General features: G+C 48.0%; 1 protein-coding gene across 1 annotated transcript in view; it reads left to right on the plus strand.

The window, feature by feature from the left end:
* The window catches only part of LOC116628959 (HCLS1-binding protein 3-like), a 66,892-nt gene that overhangs the window by 30,515 nt on the left and 16,697 nt on the right, over nt 1–19,680 (plus strand). The gene's annotated exons all lie outside the window — the stretch shown is intronic.

Here is a 19,680-nt window from a genome sequence, read left to right on the forward strand (position 1 = left end):
TGGAACTGGGGGACAGTGGCCTTTGGAAGCTGCTGGGAGCTCCATGGGCAGGATGCGCCATCTGTGGCCGGAGTCCCCTTCCCTCCCGGCATCGTTCCTCTCAGGAAGCCAGGAGCTCCAGTTCTGCTGGAAAGTCCCCCTCCTAGCTCCTGGCCTTGCCAGGCTGTGCAGTGGGGCTCTCTGGGGAGCGCCCACCCTTCTGAGCTCTGGTGCCCCGTGTTCATGTCCGTGCAGCTGTCTGGAACATTCCTTCTCCTCCACGTGCTCTGGCGGCTGCCCCAGAGCTCGAGTCCTCACACTGGATACAGACAAGAGAGCAAAAGTCCCGCCGCTTTTCAGGGCCCTCTGGCCTCAGTGCCTCACTGCCCCCTTGGCACCGTGTTGATACGCTCTGTGTGGAGATTAAACACCCAGCGTTAGGCTTTGGTTTGCCTCCACCCCTGGGATCTCCAGGGAGGCCTGGTGTGGGAAATCCTGCTCAGCCGTCCAGCTCCCCGGCCGTCCGGCTGAGCGTATCCTGGGGAAGAGAGAAGGGCCCGGATGCTGGCCCCGACTGGGCAGCAGGCACCTCGCGGTCTGCTGGGGCTTTGTGTGGGTTGATGGCTGCCCAGAGCAGGCCTGGCCAACACCCAGAGCCTTTTTGAGTGGCTGACCTTTCAGTGTCAAGTTTTGGAGGGTACTATTCAGTGCAAACCCTGATCACTCCAAACCATTCCCCGTCAGCACCCTGAGGCCTCCCCGGTGGGGATCGTTGACTGAAGGACCCTTGGAGAAACCAGCCATCGGGCTCAGGGCATGGAAGGATCTAGGTTTCAGTGCAGCTGGGCTGTGTGACATCCTCTTACCCCACAGCCCACAGTGCCACGTGAAGAGACTCCCCTGGGCTCTCGCAAAGGGGCCAGCAGGACTCTGACGTCCTATTCGTGCTGGAAGAGTTTCCGTGGGCTGGTCACTTGCGCATCACAGGGGGACCCCTGCCCGGGACGAGCTGAACGCTGATGGGAAGCGGCCGGCTGTTGGGTGGGCGGTCAGAAGCTGCCGGCAAGCTCAGCTCGGCCCGGCGTCCAGCCTGGGCACTGAGCACTCATTGCCAGGTGCTGAATACAGACAATGTGGTGAATGGAACGACGTGGTGAGCATAACGTGGAGGGCCGATGCTAATCCCGCTCCTGGCTGACCTTGGGCTCTCGTTCTCCATGGCTCACACTCAGGATAAAACCACAGCCTCTGGAGCGGCGATCATGGGCTGAGCCCGTAGCCTGGGTAAGCAGGAATCCCTCCTGACAACTTTCAGAGGTGCCAACGCGTCGCTGCCAACTCAGCAGCCAGCAGCAGCCTCGAAATTGGTTTTTTAGTAAAGCTGAGTTAGCTCCCTCCAGCCCGACTGGCCAGTCCCGCCATCGATCCAGGGCGAAGCAGAGGGAGGCCAGGACCAGGCAGGAGGCCCAGCTCCGGGGCTCGGGGGACACAGGGAGCGAGAGATGCCATGAACGTCTCCTGAGCACCCACGGGGTACGGTACCTTTCCCAGGCACGACAGGGGTCCCAAAGATGGAGAACCATGAGCCGTTAAAGCTGGATCTGCCATGAGCCGTGCCGAACCCCCAGTTTCAGTTCTGTTCCGTGGCCTCCTGTCCAAACAGCAGACGCAGCTGAAGGAGGCAGCCCCCTCCCGTGCAGCCTCTCACCCCGTCTTCCCTCCCCTCCGACACCTGCCCGCACAGAGAGTGTTGCGTGTGACGTGAGCCCAGCCTCCCGTCTGCTGTAACGAAGTGCCACAAACTGGGTGACTTGAAGCAACAGGAATTTGTTCTGTCCCAGTTCTGGAGTCCAGAAATCCGAAATCAAGGTGTTGGCAGAGCTGCACTCTCTCCTAAGGCTCCAGGGAGAATCCTTCCTTGCCTCTTCCGGCTTCCGGTGTTGCTGGCACTCCTTGGACTTCCTTGGCTTGTAGCTGCGTCCCTCCCATCACTATCTTCATGTGGCCATCTCTTCTGTGTTTGCTCTGGGTTTGTGTCCAAATTCCCTCTTCTTATAAGAATACCAGTCATTGGATTAGGACCCAGTATGATCTCATTTTACCTTAATGACACCTGCAAAGCCCCGATTTCCAAAGAAGGTCCCATTCACGGGTGCGGGTGGACATGAATTTTGGGAGGACGCTGTTCCACCCAGTATGGTTACTAAGGGCCTGGGACCTCCCGGCAGGCTGAAGTGATGATTTCTGCACCTCTACTGTCTGCTCCAGGGCCTGGCAAGGACCATCTCTGAGGGCCCGTCGGCTGCCATCTGGAACTTACCATATAAGGTTTGGGAGATACTTACGATAGTGTCTGATAGCGGACGCAGCCTCCGTCATCACTTGTGACCAGAGGTTAGTGTGTGACGTGTGGAGCTCCAGGTCCTTCCCCACGCGGCCCAAGGGGTGGCCTGACCCCCCTGGGCCATCGTGCCTTCTCTTCCCCGAGCGATGACAGGCCCACATTGGGTCTCCGTTACTTCCTGTCCTGAGCCATGGGCTGTTAGGAGTAAGCTGAGGCAGGTAGCGTCCCATTCCGTCCCGTCACATCCCGGCCTGTGCCCTCCCTGTGGGCTCCGTGGCTATGGCAGCAGGACCCTGTCTGTGCCGGGGAGTCCCTGTGGGCCGCCCGCCACGGGCCAGGGTCAGCGTTCTCGTTGGAGCTGCCACCCGAAATGTCGAAACCTCTTTGTCAACCGTTGCATCTCTTCACTGAATAGGGAAACCTCAAACCTTACTAAGAAAACAACTCTTTGGGGCGACATGTAGCACACAGTGGCGAGTCGGCCGTGGTCGGAGCGGCCCCGGCTGATGGGGGGCTGTGTCCCCCTTCCTAGAGGGGTGCACCGTGCGGAGGAGGCCTTTCCCGGCGGGGCCACAGCACCTCCTGCTCAGAACCTTGGCTCAGTGGAAACACGACGGCTCTCCCAGGCCGCTGGCCGCCAGGGCTGCCCTCCGGCCGTCACCCCATCCTCTTCTCACTGGGCGTCTGAGGAAGCTGGAAAAGGCCGTGACAGAGCTGGTGGCGGGAAGCAGCCTCCAGAGCGTGAGGGCCACTGGCCCACTCACCAGGCGCCCGAGGGGGCCTCCCCTGCTCTCTCCAGTGGCTTTTCTTCCTTGGCGAGATCTCTCTCGACGTCTCCACATTTTCCTTTTGGTTTAATAGCCACTTTGCTGATTTCCCCCGGCAAGTGCTGTTGGTCCCGGAAGGTGATCCTTCTAGATGACAGCGGAACAGCTGACGTCGTGTCTCCCTGTTTCTCAGACCATCAGGAGCAGCAGAGAGGCTCTGCTTGACCTGCCGGGGGCCCGAGGGCCTTGCTTTACTGCCTGCTGGTCTGGGATTCTCATCAGGCTCATCCGGTTTTATGGGTGGCCCTGGGACGGGAACCCTGGCCCCCGCCGACTGTAAAATCCACGGGCACAGGAATAAAAAATGCTTCAGCACCTCGGTGAAAGTCTGGCAGTTTCTTCAAAGCAATTCTACTTCTACGAATATACCCAAAGAGAGAGGGAAACGCATGTCCTCACAAAGAGTTGTAGACAAATGTTCACAGCTGGCGAATGGATAAGCAAAATTTAGACTAGCCACACTGTGGAATATTACTCAGCAATAAAAAAGAACGAAGTGCCGATGACTACACGACACGGACCGGTCTCAAAACCATCATGCTGAGCGAAAGATGCCCGACTCAAAAAGACCACAGAGCGTATGATTCTATTTCCCTGGCATTTCCACAAGAGGCAAATCTGCAGAGACGGAAAGTAGATTAGCAGTTGCGTCAGGCTAGAGGTCAAAACGAACAGTGACTGCAGATGGACGCAAAGGATCTTTTGGGGGGTTTGTTGCAATGATTGCACCATTCTATAAATCTACTGAAATTCTTCTACTGCACATTTAAAATGGGTGAATTTTAGATTAAGTTATACCGTTAAATTATACCTCAGTAAAACAGTTTTACAAATTAACGACTGAATGAAACCAGCAAACCGACCCATGGGCAGCAGAGCGCAGTGGCCGAAAGTGTGGGTCAGCTCTCTGCTCTCCCACCAGCCAGCTATGTGCCCTGGGCCAGTTACCTACTCTCTCTGTGCCTTGGTGTCCTCACCTATAAATGGGGATAATAATCTGCTTCATTGGGGTCATTGTAAGGAGAAAATGAGTTAACATTTGTAAAGTTCTTTGATCGGGACCTGACGCATAGTACACATTATATGTGAAGAACTGAAACTCCACTACATTGTGACTCAGTTGTTTGTTGCACTGCAAGCAGGTCTAGGGTTCAAATGCTCCTTCTCACTCTTCTGAAAGTGAGAGCCAGACCTTTAGGGGAGAAAGGGGAAGCCGATGGGGCTTGCTGTATGAGGATGGCCGGAGGTGAGAGGCTGTGTTCTCTGCCAGCCTCTCGGCTTATCTGTGCCCATGTGCCACACGGGGCAACAGAGCCTATTCAGCCACCGCACGTAGGGTCAGGGTCATGGGCCACAGCTGTGGATCCACAGAGGGGATCCACAGAGATCCACAGAGGGGCCTGGTGGCTAGGGGCTCTGGGATGTGACCTGCGTCCTAGATCTGGATGGGCAGTGGAGGGTGACCAGAGGGAGGGCAGATGGAACATGCTGGAAATGAGCCTCTGGAGAAGACATCATTCTGATGGGGATTACTAGTAACACCTGCAGGGCCATGCATCAGGGAGCTCGTCCCAGCACACCCCACACCCCAAAACAAGTACAGCTTTTCCCAGCACCATGGAGACGAGGAAATAAACACATTGTTTCCCTCTCCTGGCCCCTGACCTTTTGTACAGAGCCTCTGGCCAGGCGGGGCTGGGGCGGGAAAGTGGGGTGGAGAGAGGTTTCTGGCAGTCCTGGCTGCTTGTGGCCTGCCCAGACTGTGAAGAGGGCCTGGACGTGATGCCCCTTCCTCTTTATGCCTCGAGCCTCCTCCAGCTTCCTCATCTCCCAGGACTGGGGGTGGGGTTCCTGCATTCCCCTTTGGAAAGAAGCTACACCCACAAAGACATATGCAAATGCTCATAGCACCAGGATTCAGAACACACCCAACCGAAAGAAGGAACCCGCATATCCACGAGCTGGTCAACAGATAAACCAACAAGGACACCCATACGGTGCAAAACTGCTCAGCAAAGAAAAGAAAAATGCTAACAGATATGATGACATGGTGGATCTCAGACACAGACTAAGTGAAAGAAGCTAGACCCCAAAAACTGCAAACTGGGTGATTCCATTTATATGAAATTCTAGAAAAAGCAAAACTATAGTGACAGAAAGCAGATCAGTGGTTGCCAGGGGCTGGGGCTGGACAAGGGTGCCTGAGGAAACTTTCTGAGGTGACAAACACTAAAATTTGAGCATGACTATAAACAAAACTCATTAAATTGTACACTTAAAATAGGGGAATTTTATTGTATGTAAATTGTATGTCCAGAAAGCTGTTGAAAAAGGAACCATAGTACAAAACTAAACATACTCTTAACCCTTCAATCCAGCAATCCTGCTCCTCGGTATTTACCCAAAGGAGTTGAAAACTTACATCCACACAAAAACCTGCACACCGATGTTTATAGCAGCTTTATTCACGATTTCCAAACCTTGGAAGTATCCAAGTAACCAAGATGTCCTTCAGTAGGTGAATAGATAAACAAACAGTGATACATCCAGACAATGGAATATTACTCAGCACAAAAAGAAATGAATCATCGAGGTATGAAAAGACCTTCTTTCCATGGAGGAACCTGAAATGCATGTGAAAGAAACCAATCTAAACAAAGGCTCCACACCCTATGATCCCAACAACAGGACATTCTGCAAGAAGCACAACTATGGAGACAGTAGAAGGATCCGTGGTGACCAGGGACTGAGGGGAAAGAGGGATGAACAGATGGAGCATGCAGGATGTTTAGGGCAGTGAGACTACGCTGTATGATACTGTAAGGAGGGATACGTGTCATTCTACATTTGTGCAAACACATAGAATGTACACCACCACGAGCGACCCCTAATGTAAACCCTGGACTTTGTTGAGATGGTGGGTCTATGCAGGTTCATCATTTACAACAAACATACCGCTCTGGCGGGGGGTGGTGATAACGGGAGAGGCTGTGTGTGCGGGCGGCGGGGGGGATGTAGGAACTCTCTGTACTTCCTATTTAATTTTGCTGTGAACTGAAAATTGCTCTAAAATGTAAAGTCTGTTTTTAAAAAGAGGAACCACAAGTTGAGCCTCATTAGCCCAGAAGCCCAGAAGCTGTCTGCCTCTCCAGGGGGTCAGCCCTACTGCCCCAGGCCGGGCCCCACCTTCAGTGACACTCCCCACAGCCTCCAGGGAGCCCTGGGCTCCAGCTGAGGCTCACGAACATTTGGTTCATGGTGGTAGGGGTTCCTGGTCCAGCAGATGGGCAACCCTGAGGGAAGGAACTGGAGGCCCCCCATGAAGGGGAAAATGAGGGGTCAAAACCCCGTCAGCCCGGAAGCTTCGGGCACTGACTGGCCTTGGTTCTTGGTTGCTTGAAAGCTTCTCTCTCTTCCGTATGATATTCATCTTAGTTTTCCTCCCTGTAGTTGTCCCGCACAGGCAGATGGAGATTTATTGCAAGATGGCACAGTGCTTTTCGGAGGTGGGTGAGCTCCCCGGAGCAAATCATGAGGCAGCATGACCAGGTTTTCCTTCTTCTGTCTTCTCAGGGAATGAAGCTGAGGGGCCTCGGTACTAGGAAAACATGCTAGGGGCTCTCCCAAAGGCCATCAAGCTCCAGGGGCTTGGACTACATGGGCCCTCAAGAGAATGAACCTTGGGGCACCTGGGTGGCTCAATTGGTTGGGCATCTGCCTTCGGCTAAGGTCATGATCCTGGGGCCCCTGCTCGGAGGGGGGGAGTCTGCTTCTCCCTCTGCCCCTCCCTGTGCTTGTGCTCTCTCTGTCTCAAATAAATAAATAAAATCTTAAAGAAAAAGAGAGAGAGAGAGAGAATGAACCTTCCTGGGAGGAAACTCAGTGGTCCACCAGGACCCCAGGAGCAGGCTTTGAAGTCTCAGTCCTGCCGAAGGCCTCCACCGGCTCTCCTTTTGGGTTGGAAAGTGCACGAACCTTTGCTTGCTGCTATCAAGGAAGTCCTGTTGTGTGGCTCTCGAGGGGTAGCGAGCCAAAGACTGCTCACGAGGCCCTGCAGCAAGTAGGGATACTGGCGTGGGCAGGGCTGGGCCTCTGTCTCCCAGGAGAGTCTTATCCTGCAGTGGCATTGGACAGAAAGGTTTCGTTTTGTCCCGTGCTCAGCTACGCGCAGACATGCTACGTGGCTACGTTCGAGGAGGTTTACACACGGGTACCTCATTTCCCTTGAATGGAAGCCTAAGGTGTTATTTTTGCTAATAAGTGAGAAGCAGCTCCTGCTGGTGTCCCTGCCTGTTCCTGAAGGAATTTTTCTCTTGGCATTGGTGTCTTTGGGCTCAGCTTGCGGAAGATGCCCTTAGACCTGAGGCTTAAGGGTCCCAAGTTTAGAGAGAAGAGAGGAGGGAGCCCCGAGCCTGAACCCAAGAACTGGGTCCCCAGGCTCACGTGGAGATCAGAACAGACGTGCTGTAAAGATGACGCAGCACTTGGTGAAGCCCCCCGGCCAGCCCCCAGGTCTGCCCCTCCTCCTCCTCACGCTGGGCCCTCATCCCCATCAGCCACTCACCTCTGAAAGGCCCTGCTCTCTGGAGGGGCTTAGCTCATTGTAATTATTCCGGTTCTTCGACGAACATGAATTTGCTCATGTTTTTTAAGTCTTTTCAAGTTAGTTTTGATCATTTAGATTTTTCTAGAAAGTTGTCCAGATGTCAAATACGTATCATGTTCTTTTATAACTTTAAACATTGTCTTCATGTTGGTGGCTATTTTCATTTACTGCAATTTTAATTTCTAGGTTTTTTTATTGTCTCTCTTTTTTTTTTTAAGATTTTATTTGTTTGTCAGAGAGAGAGCGGGGAGCCCGATGCGGGACTCGATTCCAGGACCCTGGGATCATGACCTGAGCCGAAGGCAGACGCTTAACCAACCAAGCCACCCAGGCGTCCCTTTATTCTCTTTTTTTAATTGGGTATATTTGTCAGAAATTTATTCTGTTCATCTTTTCAAAGAACTGGTTTTTGGTTTTAAGGATCTATTTTACTTCTTTTCCATCTAATTCATTAACTTCCACTTTAACTTGATCCATTTCTCCTTTTCGTTTTGTTTTGGGGTTTTTTGTTTTTTGGGTTTTTTTTTTTAGTTCTTTTTTTTTAGAATCACATTTTTAATTTACTTTCCCTTTTTTGTTGTTACTTTCAAAAATATGTAAGGCTACAGAATTTTCTCTGGCACAGTTTGGGTCACTGCCCACAGATTTCATAATCCTCTCATTTTCATTAATTTTTTAGTAGTCTAAATTGGAAGTTTTTATTTCCTGTTTAAAAGTGAGGAGCTATTTTAAATACTAGTAGTGTTGATGTGTTTGTGTTTTTGCTTCCAAGGTTTTATCACTATTATTATTATTATCCATCTGTGATTCATTTCTAGTCTTATTGCATTATGGTCTGGAAATAGGGATCTGTATGATTTCTGCTTTCTATAATTTAAAAATCTTTCTTTACAGCCTAGCACTTAACTAACTTTTATAAATGTTCAATGGGTATTTTAAAATATATATTCCTCTTGTAGAATATATGGAATTTTAAAATTATTAATTATGTTTCTCAGAATTCTATATTCTTATTTACTCTGGGTCCACCTGACCCATCATTTCTGAAGGGGCATACCACCGTCATGATGGTTTTGTCCGATTCTCCTGGGAGTTATTGGTGCCAATCCTGGCCGAGGATCCCCCACAGACTCTGGCCTGGTCTCAGAGAGGTGCTGAGGGCTCCCATGAGGGTATGACCTCACATAATGGTGCTAGACTCATCTGGCTTGTTTTTGGCCTCCCCTCCAAGTTTGCCTTTTCTGTGGCTCAAATCATTGTCTTCACAGAGGTGCCTGCCTTCAGGGGCCTGGGCATCACTGTGGGCACTTACAGGATTTCTCTCCAGCTAAGAGGGAAGGGAGCAAGAGGTCCTGCCCACAAACAGAAGTTTTCCTGCCAAGTCAGCAGCCTCCACCTGCCACCTGCCCTCTAACACCTGTGTCTCTTGGATGGCCATCAGTTCTCTCTGGGCACCTGCCAGTCAGACCAGCAAGAACTGGTGATTTGGCCATCCTCTGGCCAGGCAGGCCCAGACATAAACATAAAATTTGTATCAAATTGCAAGGAACCCTGAATAGCTAAAACAATTTTGCAAAAGAAGAATAACATTGGAGGATTCACACTTCCTGATTTAAAAACTGCTACAAAGCTACATTTATCAAAATAGTGTAGCGAGAATGCAAACTGGTACAACCACTCTGAGGACAATTTGGAGATTCCTCAAAAAGTTAAAAAGAGAACTATCCTACGACCCAGTAACTGCACTACTAGGTATTTACCCAAAGGATACAAAAATACTGATTCAAAGGGGCACATGCACCCCGATGTTTATAGCAGCAATGTCCACAATAGCCAAATTATGGAAAGAGCCCAATATTCATCAACTAATAACGAATAAAGAAGATGTGGTGTATATATACAATGGAATATTACTTAGCCATCAAAAAGAATGAAATCTTGTCATTTGCAACGATGTGGATGGAGCTAGAGTGTATTATGCTAAGTGAAATAAGTCAGAAAAAGACAATTATATGATCTCATTCATATATGGAATTTAAGAAACAAAACATATGAACATAGGGGAAGGGGATAAAAAAGGAGGCGAAACTCTTATCTATAGACAACAAACTGAGGTTGCTGGAGGGATGTGGGCAAGGGATGGGCTAGATGGGTGATGGGTATTAAGGAGGGCACTTGTTGTGATGAGCACTGGGTATTGTATGTAAGTGATGAATCACTAAATTCTACTCCTAAAACCAATATTACACCAGATGTTAACTAACTAGAATTTAAATTTAAAAAATTGAAAAATATATACCAGAGTTTAAGCAAAATAGTGTAGTACTAGTACAAGGATAGACATATAGATCAATGGAATGGACTGAGTCCAGAAATAAATCCATATATCTATGGTCAATTGATTTTTGACAAAGGTGCCAGGAGCATTGAATGCAGAAAGAATAGTCTTTTCAACAGATGGTGCCAGAGAGGATATCTACATGCAGATGAATGCACTTGGATCCTACCTCACATCATGTACAAAAATTGTCTCAAAATGGATCAAAGACCTAAATTAATATAGAAGCTAAATCTATAAAATCCTTGGGAAAAAAACCATAAGGGCAGATTTTCATGACCTTGGATTTGGCAATGGATTCTTGGATATGCCCCAAAAACACAAGCAGCAAAAGAAAAAATAAATTTAATGTCATCAAAATTAAGGGAGGTCGTGCTTCAAAGGACATCACCAAGAGAGTAGAACATTTACTCAGAGAATGGGAGAAAGTACGTGTAAACCATATATGTGATAATGATCTAGAATCCAGAATGCATAATGAGCTCTTACAACTCAACAATACAATAAATAATTTAAAAATGCCCAGAGGACTTTGACAGGCATTTCTCCAAAGAAGATATACAAATGGCGCATGAAAATATGCTCAACACCAATAGTCATCAGGAAAACGCAAATCCGAACCACAATGAGATACCATTTCACACTCACTAGGATGGCTTTAATTTAAACAGATTGGAAAAATAACAAGTTTGTGAGGCTATGGAGAAATTGGAACCCTCACACACTGCTGGTGGGAATGTAAAATGGTACAGCTGGCGAGGAAAAAAAATGCTGGTTCCCCAAAAAGTTCAACAAAAAATTATTGCAATATCCAGCAATTCCACTCAAAGGTATATGCCCCAAAGAATTGAAAACAGGTGTTCAAACAAAACTTGCACAAGAATATTCATGGTAGAGGGGCGCCTGGCTGGCTCAGCTGGTAGAGCATGTGACTCTTGATCTCAGGGTTGTGAGTTCAAGCTCCATGTTGGGGGAAGAGCCTACTTAAAAATAAATAAAAATTTTAAAAATTAAAGAATTTTCATGGTAGCCCCATTCATAAAATCGCTCACAGATAGAAACAGCTGAAATGTCCATCAGCTGATGGATGAATAAACAAAAGGTGGTAGATCTGCACAGTGGAATATTATTCGGCCAGAGCGCGTCAGCCATGAAGTACTGATATGTGCTCCAACATGGGTGAACCTTGAAGACATTAAGCCGAGCAGAAGAAACCAAACACAAGAGGCCACATGCTGTATGAAGCCATTTATATGAAATGTCCAGAATGGGAAAATCCGTAGAGACAGAAAGTGGATTCGTGGTTGCCAGGGGCTAGGGGCTGGAGAAATGGGGAGTGCCCATTTCTGTCCGTCTAATGACTATGGGCTCTTCTTTTGGGGTGATGAAATGATCAGAAGTAGATAGTTGTGATGGGCGTACAACGTTGTGAATGTACCAACCCACTGGATTGTACACTGTAAAATGGCTAAAATGGTAAATTTTACGTTATGTGTGTTTTACCACACACACAAAAGTGTACCTAAGGCATGTTGGGAAACAAGCCCAGCAAGGGAGTTGGCCTTGCCTGCGAGGACAAGAGGCCATGGAGTCACTAGATGATGGGGAGCAGAGGGGTGGCGGGGAACCCAGGGGGCCGTGGAGGATGGAAGGCGTGAGGCAAATGGAGGAAGGGGGGCAGCATGTTTCAACAGCTGATGTTGAAATCCTGGCCACTGGAGTGCAGGCCTCCCAGGTTTGAGAAGCCCGTGTGTGTTTGCGCGTTTCCTGGGAATGATATGGGCTGGGACTTGTCTTTCTTGGCTGCTTCTAAACCAAAGACAAGCTCTCCCCTGGTTTGGCAGGAAACCTGTGAAGTTATTGCCAGACATCTGTTTCATTTTCCTTGGCAACAAAAGACATCCTAAGAGATAGACTCAAGGCTTAGAATTAGGAATGTCCATAATGCTTTCTCCTTCTCTCCCATGGGAGTTGAAACCCAAGCTCCAAAGCTCAAGTTGAGAGAGGGCCAGACCTGGGCTGGGGGGAATGGAGCTCCTGGAAGAAGAAATGAGTGAGGTGGGAGGGAGGGAGAGGGGAGGGCAGCTGCACAACCAGGCTAGGCGCAAGCAAACTCTGGAAATCCAGAGTCTAGACCAGGAGTCCTTTGTGGGGGACGGGGGTGGAGGGGACCCCTCTCCCTGTGACCTGCTTGACTTCTGAAATGGAGAAACCGGGAGACCAGTCCGGGAGAAAAAGCATGGGTTTTGGCATCAGGCAGGCTGCTTTGAATCCCAGCGTGCTTACTCTCCGAGTGACCTTGGGCAAGTCTCTGGGCTCCCATCTGTAGAAGGGGAAATAACATCTACCTCATCAAGTTGTTGCTGGGATTAAGTGCGGGAACACACTTGAACAGTGAGCGGAGCGGAGCACACTAGAGGGGGTCCGTGAATGTATCTGAATCCTCCAGAGAACTGGGCTGGGGAGGCCACTGTGGCCGGGCCTGCCCATCTCTGTGCCTCTGTCCCCTCATCTGGAACAGCAGCGGCCTCGCACTGACTTTCTATAATTTTACGACTAAGAACTCCAGACCCAGGCTGTTCCTGGGGATTGTTAAAAAGTAGGGCAGCTTATGGGGCGCCTGGGTGGCTCAGTCGGTTAAGCATCTGCCTTCGGCTCAGGTCGTGATCTCGGGGTCCTAGGACCGAACCCCACATGGCATCAGGCCCCTTGCTCAGCGGGGAGCTTCTCCTTCTCCCTCTGCCCCTTCCCCCCTCTCGTGCTCACTCTCTCTCAAATAAATAAATAAATAAAATCTTAAAAAAAGGTAGGGCAGCTTATCTAGGGCCTGAGAGACACACAAGGTGTAGACTGAAAAGCTCTTCATTTCTCAGCTGAGGTTCAAGCAATGAAATGACCACTGACAGGCAGACAGCCACCTCTCTGACCATCCCAGGCCCACCCTGGGCCAGGCTCCCTGGGGAACAGGGGTGGAAAAAGTGGCGCCAGCTACACTTCTGCCTTCCAGCACCTTCTCTGAGTTTCTCAGACCTGTAAAGTCTGAAGTACTGTTATTTAAATATTTAAACATTAACAAGGCCAATGGCAGTCAATTCCCATAAAGAGAATCTGCAAGTCCCAGTCATTTAGGAAAGGTGGGGGTGGGGGACTTTGGAGGGCCCTCCAGAAAAGAGCAGGGTTTGTCCCTACTGAGTGCCAGCCCTCTTAGGACCAGCACGAGCCCACCGTGCATCTAATATCACTGTCTTCATTTTAGGGAGGTGAAGGGACTCACGTGAGAAGGTTACCCAGCAGGGAAGTGGCTGAGCTATAGTTTCAGCCCATCTCTGCTGCTATGTAGACCTGGGTTGCCAAGAACACTCAGTCTACTGAGTGGGCCAAGCATGGCGACTTCCCAGGATTTTTTAACAAGCTTTGTTGAGATATAATTCACATACTATACAATTCTCCCACTTAAAATGTACAATTCACTGGTTCTTATTATATTCACAGAGTTGCACAACCATCCCCACAATAAATTTCAGAGGGTTTTTCATCACCTAAGAAACCCCACACTCTTTAGCTACCATATGCCAGTCTCCCCAACCCCCCTAGACCTAAGCATTCAATCTATTTCTGTCTTCTATACATTTGCCCATTCTGGACATTTCATATACGTAAAACGATCAAATATATGGCTTTTTGTTCCTTGCTTCTTTCACCTAGCACAATATTTTCAAGGTTCCTCCATGTTCTAGCATGTGTCAGCATTTCATTCTTTTTATGGCCAAATAATATTCCCATGTATGGCTAGACCACACTTTGGTTATTCATTTATTAATTGATGGACATTTGGGTTGTTTCTACCTTTTGACTATTATGAATAACATTGCTCTGAATATTCACACACAAGTTTTTGTGTAGACACATGTGTTCATTTCTCTTGGATATATACCTGCAATAGAATTCCTGAATCATATGGTAATTCTATGTTTAACTTTTTGAGGAATGCCAGACTGTTTTCCCAAGTGGATGCAACACTTTACATTCCCAGCAGTGCTGGGTGAAGGCTTGGATTTTTCTACATCCTCCCCAACACTTGTTACTATCTGTCTTTTCATTATAGCCATCCTCATGAGTATGAAGTGGTATCTCATTGTGCTTTTGATTTGCATTTCCCACTAATGATACTGAGCATCTTTTCATGTGCTTATTAGCCATTCCTATATCTTCTTTGGAGAAAGATCCATTCAGATTCTCTCCCATTTTGTAATTGGATTGTTTGACTTTTTATTATTGAGTTATAAGGGGTCCTTATATACTCCAGATAAAAGTCCCCTATCAGATCTATGACTTGCAAGTATTTTTTCCCATGCTGTGGGCTACCTTTTCACTTTTTCCATAGTGTCCTTTGAAGCACAGAAGTTTCAAATTGTTATGAAGTCCAGTGTATTTTGTTTTTCTTTGGTACTGTATACTTTTGGTGTCATAGACTTCCCTGTTTTTTAAAGCAATATTTAACATAGAGAAATATGCCCATACGAAAACAGCAAAAGCTATTGATTCTCTTTTTTGTTTTCTCAAGCTAAGACTTTTAAAGGGTTTTTTTATTGATACTATACATTGATCCAAACATAATTTGATACTACTTATGGAAATTCAAATAAGAAGGGTACTATACGTAAAGAATTCTAGGCAAAATGAAAATATGCATCTCAGAGAACTAAGGGTAAAGTCAGTGTGTGAATTACATACACAGGGCTTCCTAGTGGCCAAAGCAAAGAGGAAAATGCAATTAGTTATAAGATTCACAGGCCAATGGCATAAAAATCTATCTATAGCTTGAGGGAGGCCTCCCTTTTCCTGGCACAGAGGCCAGAAAGAAATTTCTCCTATGGCTCCTCCTAAGGGGAGAATGTGTTTGGGCTCATCAGCTAGAAGAGAACACACATATAATGTCCCCAATAACCTATTTATCCACAACCGAATTCCCTTCCTTTCATGTTTCCAGACCCCTGTCTCTTCCTGCCAACCGTTTTGCCCCACGTGAAATTGTCCTTGTAGTCATCTTTTTACAAAACACCAATATGAGTACCTCACTTCCCTTCTTGAAATTCTTCAATAGCCCCCAGCTGCCCTTAGGATAAAGTCCAAGCTCTTTGACTTGACTTATGTGATGCTACATGATTTGACCCTAGCCTACAGGAGCCGGTAATTTTGAACACGTCCCCAACTCTGGATCTTAGCCTGTCAGGGCCTCCACTTTGAGGCCTCACTCAGCTCTCTGTTCTCTTAATTCACTCACGCTTTTAACAAGTACACTGTCTACATCTTTTTCCAAGGTGACAGCAGATTTGAAGCACCAGACTAGAAAGAAAGGGAAAGAGTTGCTCTAGGCAGGATGCTCATACTACCAGTTTCTCAGCAGTGGGACAGACTGAAAAATTACAAAAAGCAGGTCTAGGTACTCAATAAGTTGGGTAATCTGAGGCCATTCATTCACCACACGTACAAACACTCTGCTCATCCAATAGCCCTGCTGATCAGCCTATGCCATAATACAGTAGAATTTGGACCATTCACAATGATAAAGCTAACGATAAATTCTTTTCATTACACTGTTGTAATACTGCCTGAGGATATGCAGTATCATTTAGAATAAGTTCCTTATATACTGGTTGATGCAAAATTTAAAAAATATATATTTGTTCTTGAGTTAATATTACATTATAAATATTAGAATATAAATATTCTTTATAAGAAAACTTGACCCTCCAAATCAATGTCCTCTCATGAATTTTATTAACTGAAGTTTGATTACAGAGGGAAAGGATGACCACCCTCTAATTCTCTGTACCAATGTTTAAGAAAATAAAAGTTTTTAGAAATACAAGAGAAATCAATATATGTTCATTATAAAAAGAAAAAATACAGATAAACCAAAAGAAAAAAATGACACTTTCCAAAGATAATCACTGGCAATATTTTAAAATATTTTCTTCTGTATTTTTACTGTGTGTATATATATGTATATATGTAAATGATTTATATATATATATATATATATATACACACGATGTACATATATATGTGATTTTTTTTTTAAATGTCATCTCATGGACAGATTTTGTAACCTGTTTCTGTGTACTGTGAGGACATCAATGCAATAATATCATGAACGTTGGTGTGTGCGTGAGTGCGGGCCGGGCTGTGGTTTGGCCACACTATGCTTTATGTAACCATCTATTGGACATTTGGGTGTTTCTCATTTTTCTCCTCCTCCTCTGATTCTGGGCTCAGGGTGACTTGGAGGCTGATGCTGGAACCATTCTGTTTGGTGTACTGGGCTCTCTGTGGCTTGAAAACATGGTGCATCTCCTGGTAGGGCCATTTCGACTTGTAATAATGGTGCTTTGTGGCTTAATAAGAACAGGGCTCTATTAATCCCTCTTTGTCTGACCTCAGCCAACCTCGCTCTCAGTGAAAGCAGGATTCTTAGGCCCTGGGGACCCTATTGAGCTGTTGTCATAGCAATTGGTGCCGGGGGCAGGGTCACTGGGCCAATGTCCCTAACCAGACCATCTCTGTCTTAATGACACACACAGGTCACGGCTGTTCAATCCCCAACTCGGAGAGAGACATGACTAACCCTACTGCTATGCCAGTGTTTGTCCTGACTGCCCCGAGGCTGGGGGCCCCTGAAGGCTTTCGGAGGCCTGGCATACTCTCCCCAGGAAGGGCAGCTCAGCTCACCTGCCCAAGGAGCCCCCGGGCTGCTCTGCTGTCCCCCCTGGCCCTGGGACCATGCCCAACCCTCTGCACACTTGCAGCTCAGAGGACATTGCAGCTGCAGTGAGCCCTGCCCACCTTGAGAAGGCCCGGGGGAAGCCAGAGGGACAGGCCATTTGCTGCCTCACACAGCGAAGCTTCTTGGTACCTGATGTCAGGGCTGGAAGGACCTTGGAGACTATCGGGTCCACCTCCCCATTGTAGAGATGGACAAACTGAGGCCCAAGGAGCCAGATCTGATTCCAAACCACCTGACAAGTCAGGAGAACTGTCTGAACCAGTCAATCCCGACCCCCATCTCGAAATAGGAACATGTTTGGAGTCAACTGTAAGACAGTTGATATTTTTACGGGAAGTTCTTTAAGTTATTTTTTTATTATTATTATTACCCAAGTACTCCATGAATACATTTTCCTTAGGGGGGAAAAAAAAGAACATTGCAGAGAAGGTTCAAAGTTCCTTTGGCCTCTGTCTCCAATCCCAGTTCTCTCCCCTGAGACAGACTCCCAGTTTGGAATGTATCAGAATCAGACTGTAAAGTACCCACATCTCATTGGCTTTACCTGGGTGGCCAGGGTGATTGGGGTGAGCAGGCTCGTGTCCCCAACTGGGCATGAATCCAGGCGGCACACTGTGGCTGGGAGCATTGCCCACGTGAGAGACATTTCCCTGGCCCCCGGGGTAGAAGGGAGTGTGGGACATGCCAGCACGGCTGTGTCCTCGCTCAGCCCTGGGCTGTAACAGCTCCTCCATCTTCTTGCCCCAGTTCCTGTTTTGGAATCCCAACAGCCCCTGCCACTGGCCTGGCTTGGATGCCAGGAGCCTGAGCAGAAAAATAGAAACTTTTCCAGCAGAGTTTAGTAATCTCTCCAATAGGCCACGGGCCCCAGGGACTGGTGCTCACTCAGGCTTCAGGTCCCTGTGCCCCTCTTGCGTTTCCACACACGCCCACCCCATTCCAGCCATTCCCCAACCTGACCCTACCTCCCCAGCATCTGTCCCCTCCCTCCCATATGCCAGGGAAAAGCTCAGCGGACCATCCCAGGAACCCATGCAAAAGGAGGGAGGTTTCAAAGAAGAATTTAAAGAGCACAGCAATGTACCCGAAGTAGTCAGTCTTAATGTGGAGGAAAGGCTGACCCTGGAGGCAAGAGACCGGGAGGCAAGAGGCTTTCCAGGCCCCCCTGCCGTGCAATGTTGTAACATAGCTGAGGTCTGCGGCTGGGAAACCAAGCTGCTCCTTTTCCCTCGAACTTCTCTCAGTTCCAATCTTTGAGAACCTCCTAGAATTTCAGGACACACTGTTTGGATTTCTAAATGCATCGAAATTTTCAAGTTTTTTTTTTTATCAGTTAAAATCTTTATTTTTTTTCTCAAGCAAAAAATCTTACCCAGAGCTTTAACATGTCTGACATCAAAAAAATCAATGCGTTTTCTCCAGGCAAAGTAGTTTGCTTGGCAAAAGTCCCTTTATGTCTGTAGAATCCTAAGGTTTCTTCAGCCCAGTTTTGATCACCTCTCACCAAAATCAGCTTCCTTCTCTTACAGCTGAGAGAACTGAAGCAGAAGGCTCAGGGGCTTTCAGAAGGTCCCCCCTCCCCCAAATAAGTCAGCGGCAGATCTTACACCACCCAGGATACCTGGAGATCTGGCCAGGGCTCAAACACTGGCACAAGACCTTCCTTAGCCTGAAACTGTAAATTTGGACAAGATCCGAGCTTGTGAGGACACTTGGCTAGTCTGCGGCTACTGGGGGAGAGGGGAAGGGAGGGGATCATGCTGCCATGGTTACCCCGGCCCAGGAATTGACCTTTTGCTTCAGAGTCCTGGAATGGATGCCTTTTTCCTACTGGGCTGGGAGCCGAGGGGGATGGCCGGAGCTAAAGTGGAGGGCCTTATAAGGCCTATAACATCTGTCCCCCACTTCCCCCAGCCCCAAGGCCACACCATAAACATGGAGGGAGCCCAGGGTCCCTCCCTCCTCTGGTCTCCCTCTTCATGTGGAAATTAGCAATGATGCATGTGTGTGGCCATGAGGGGTGGCCCTGAGCTGGACCTCCAAACACAATCAAGTGGCCCAGATCCCACCTAGAGTCCAGTGAGCTGAGTCCCTTGGGTCCACACAGAGCAGTCACCTATATGGGGCAGATGGGTTCCCAGCCCAGGGAATGCAGGAGGTGAAGAGACGCCAGACTCTGAAGGAGATTAGACACTTGTAGGGACAAACAGGGAAACAGGCACTTCAAACACAGTAGAAGGAATACTTTGCTGTTGGTGGTGGGGGGTGGGGAGGATGAAGTATAGAGAGAGGAAGAAAGGGCCACTTTGTCTTTGTATGCAAGGGGCTGGTGGAGGGAGATCAAGGTAAGCTTCTCTGCCAAAGTGGTATCCTAGCTGGGGTCTTGAAGGATGAGTAGGAGTTTTCCAGGAGAAAAAATGGGAGGGATGGAGGAAGAAAGGGAGCGAGATCAGCAATCAGGATGACAAAGCAGATAGTGTCCAAACCTGTTAGGGCCTGGACAGGGACAGGGAGTCCCTGGTGTGGCCGCAGGTGGGGCTGCAGAGGCGGGGGGCAAACAGAAGGGAGAAGTTACGAAGAGATGTAAACATTTGGGTCACATCCTGTGGGTCAGTAGTTTTCAGACTACTGGTGGCCCAAGAAGTGTTTCAGGAGGGCCCCCAAAAAGTGGGTAAGGAGTAAGCTCTGGGTCACTGCTTCCTCCATCTTATATTCTGGGGCTCCACACAGGAAAACCTTTGAATTAAGCTTCCAGTGGTAAAAAAAACAAAACAAAACAAAAAAACAAAGAATGTGAAA

This window comes from Phoca vitulina, unplaced genomic scaffold, assembly GCF_004348235.1.
Source record: "Phoca vitulina isolate PV1807 unplaced genomic scaffold, GSC_HSeal_1.0 scaffold152, whole genome shotgun sequence".
Lineage (NCBI taxonomy): Eukaryota > Metazoa > Chordata > Mammalia > Carnivora > Phocidae > Phoca > Phoca vitulina.